The sequence below is a fragment of the Lathyrus oleraceus genome, chromosome 5 (genome assembly GCF_024323335.1).
Source record: "Lathyrus oleraceus cultivar Zhongwan6 chromosome 5, CAAS_Psat_ZW6_1.0, whole genome shotgun sequence".
Classification (NCBI taxonomy): domain Eukaryota; kingdom Viridiplantae; phylum Streptophyta; class Magnoliopsida; order Fabales; family Fabaceae; genus Lathyrus; species Lathyrus oleraceus.
The window spans coordinates 436,696,948-436,700,634 of record NC_066583.1 but is presented as its reverse complement, the minus strand read 5'-3'; the positions used below and the strand labels follow the sequence as shown (position 1 = coordinate 436,700,634).

General features: G+C 40.5%; 1 long non-coding RNA gene across 2 annotated transcripts; it reads left to right on the top strand.

The window, feature by feature from the left end:
- Window positions 1–415: 415 nt before the first annotated feature.
- On the top strand, window positions 416–3,405 carry LOC127085298 (uncharacterized). 2 transcript variants are annotated; one of them, XR_007789074.1, is made up of 5 exons: window positions 416–737; window positions 1,161–1,827; window positions 1,920–2,044; window positions 2,308–2,412; window positions 2,539–3,405. It is a non-coding gene; the product is annotated as an uncharacterized LOC127085298 (long non-coding RNA). The 2 variants fall into 2 exon arrangements; XR_007789073.1 differs by having other exon boundaries at window positions 1,161–2,044.
- Window positions 3,406–3,687: the final 282 nt, after the last annotated feature.

Genomic DNA, 3,687 nt, shown 5'->3' with positions numbered 1-3,687 from the left:
TCGACCCAAATATTGCATCAGGGGGTGCGACTAGTGGAAGCGTAAATGGGCCTCTTGAGCCCAAACACTCTCAACACTCCAAACAGGGGGATGCATTGGCAATGCGCATGTGTAAGGAGCAAACGGTCATGGGCCTCACAGACTAAGTCCAAACTCCATTCTCTTGTAAGTCCTTGGGGGGTGTATTGGGAGCATGCAGGGAATTAGTAAAAGGTACTAATGGGCTTGGTTGGGCCCAAGATTCATTTCCTTCACTACTCAGGATGTGTGTGTTAGTGATGTGTGGCGTATGAAGAGCAATTCCAATGGGCCTTAAGGAAAATGAGCCCAGTACTCTCACCTCTGTTGACTTGTCTAAGTCAATAGAGTTTAAACTCTCACTGCGTGCCCGTGGTTCGTCGTCCGTTCATTATGGTCACCATGCAGGCGTCCGTCATCGGCGCCGGTATTGGCTCATGATCAAAAAAATTGTCTCAATCGAAGCACAAAGCCAAGCTGATCATGAATCTGGAAATGAAATGGGAAAACACTCCTTGTGTTGGTCGAATCGCACATCTAAAGGGAGGAACCCTAGCCGATTGCAAGCTAAATTAAATAGTGTATGGCGCCAATCAATCCCTACAACCATGGGGTTTCTACTCCCTACTTCAGATACTACAACTAGGTGATCTCAAAGCAAGGAAAATACCACTGAAATGAAAATGACATATCGGAGAAGATGATCGGAAGGTTCGTCGGTAAGCTTCCTAACCTTGATTCTCTCTTTTTCTTCTTCTTTCACCTTCTTCCTCTTCTTCTGGATTAGAACAATGGAAAATATGAATGATGTGGCTTAGCTCAAGCGAAATTGAAGCTTCAAGGTGAAGCTTCAATGGCTTTTCTGTGAGAGAGTGAGAGCTTTGGTGAGGGTGAGGGAAGAGATTGCAGAGAGAATTCGCACAAATGCCAAGGGTGTGAAAATGAGAGAGGTGAATCTCTTAAATAGACTTTTGGTTCGGACCTTGCTAGCTTGGGACATAGGTATGGAATTATTTAAACATGGTTTGGAGTTAGTTGGACTCAACTCATTGAGTTAATTTAAAAACTCAGTTAGTTAGAAACGACTCAGTTAGTTAAGTTGGTTAATGTGAGTGAATTGAAACTTTTGACTGGCTGTGCAGGTTATTACTTAAATGGATATGAACTCCAAGGGCTTTAGTAATGACTCGTTGAACATGTTGCACTTAAGTGGTATTGGTTCATTGGCTTAAATGATGACTGGTTGGACCTGTTATGTGGTGTTAGTGCTGTTATGCCATTGAACTTTGCATCGTGTTACTCTATCACTGAAACCTGTCTTGAACTGTTATCCATGTCACATGTATGGGTTGTTGAAAAATCTATTGGATGGCTTTAATTATGGTGATTTGCTAGGTCTTGGATTTTGTTGTGCAAAATGTTGTACAATTTGAAATGGATATGTGAAGGTTTGACATGCTTAGCTTGAGTCTAAAACAGATTTTGGAGGGTTTGGCTTGATGCAAGTTGGTACACTCATGGTGTTTGCAAGGTAACCTCATGGTCTTGTTGTTGTAGAGCTGCTAAGTTAACTCAATGCTTCCAAGTGCCTTTGTTTCAGGTTTGAGGGCATGTGCAAGGGGCTATGGCGCTGCATAGTTGCATTGGCATGGTTTGTACAAATCCATAGGATATTTTGACTTGTCCTTGGTTCTACAAGTACAGCTTACCCTCACTGCTTCCATTCTGGCCTTGACATGGTTCTTGGTTGCAATGTTGGTTCTGTTATTCACTGCAGGCTTTGAGCATAATCATTGAACCACACTCATGGTACAACTTGGTCATGGCATATTAACTTGTTAATTCATGTTAGTAATGAATTGTTAGTACAATCCCTATGATAACTTGATGCTTGGTGTTAGATGACTGGCAGGATATTGTAGTCATGGTTGTTACACCATTGGACTTAAACTGCAGGTAGCTTGGAAGTGGATGAATTCTGCAATCAAAGCCAGTGTTATAGGTGACTGCTGATGATAATACCCTTGTATGTAAATGCACTTCATGTTGGTTTAAGTGTTTGTCAATACTATCCTTGTCCTGCTGTCCACTATGTTGTTGTTCACAACTCCAGTATTTGCTTGGCAGGTTTTATTTTGTTTTAGGTAGCGTAGATTCCATAGTCAACAGTGCATTTCCCCATTGGTTTTGATGTGCACTAGACCCTGACTTGGACAGTTTGGCAGTATAACTTTACCTTGGCTCTGTGGCATATTCCCTGTTTTGCTAAGTCTAACTTTGTGGATGCAGGATCGCTTATGAACCTGGTTGTTGTGGCTTTATGATAGCTGCCAGACAGGCTATGATGGTGTTGTTGCATTATGGCATGTGTGATGTCCAGTCAAATTAAGTTAGGTATTGTGACATGATTTTGGTTAATTATTTTGGCTTTTCTTTGGCATGGTTTCACAACTGGTTCAGCTGAGACCTTGACCCTTCAACTGCATGTTTTTCACTGAATTGTTTTGGATTGTTGGACAGGATGCTGGTGTGCTTGGAGCAGGTTTGTTACAGGTTCATAAATTGCGTTAGGTCAGCAACCAGTTCCTTATTACAAGTTAACTTGGTGTTGATTTGTGGTGAATGGTTGTATGCAGTTTGGAAGCACTTGTCTGCTGCAATTTATCGTGCTCATGATATGTTGTAGTAGGTAGCCTTGTAAGTTGCTAACTTGTGTTGAAACCTCATTTTATGCATATGGTGTATGCTTGGTCCTATTTATGATGGTTGATGTTGGATGAACAAGGATGCTGGTTGCAGCCTGTTGTAATTTCACAAGCAGGTCTGCTAGGATGTAGGTGCATGAGATGTTTGAATATGCCATATTGTGATTTGTTTTGGCCATGTTAGTACAGTTATTTGCAATGCATTCTGCAGGTCTGGGTTGGTTGACTGGTTTGGCATGTTTCTGCTTGCAAGTTTATGACAAGGCCCAAGTTTATCATGTAGTGAATGTATGCTCTCCATTGTAGATTTCCATGTTGCCCTTGAGTTAAGCGATGAAGGATGGATCACATTGTGTTAGGTTGTGCTGTGTTAAAGCCATTAGGATTTGGTTTGGGGCAGACCAAGACCAAGATTTGACAAGCTAAAATATGAGGTTGAATCATGAAACCACTTACTTGGAAATGAAGCAACCAAGGGAGAACACAACCAAACATGGAAATTGGATCAAGAATCACGTACAAAGGCTAGATTAGGTTTTGGATGACCAAAAGAATGGGGAGGTTGACTTTGGTCAAAGTTGACCAAAAAGTCAATTGTTGACCAAAGTCAACAAAAGGTCAAAAATTCAAATTTCTTTGTATTTTCTTTGTAAACAGACAATGTATTAGTGAACATGATGGAATTTAGGGTTTATGGATTTTGGGTTGACTTTGGTCAAATTTGACCAAAAAGTCAACCGTTGACCAAAGTCAACAATTGGTTAAAAATGTCAATTCTTGTATTTTCTTATGTTGAATCACATGGAATAGTTTAAAATGACATGAAATGGACTGAAATGGATTAACAAATGGTTTGAAATTGTTTTGTTTCATGACTTGGACTTTTGAAAAATTACTTGACTGATAATGTATATGAACAGAGCCATCAAGTGGGACCATAAGATTAGGGTTTTGACATAGTGTC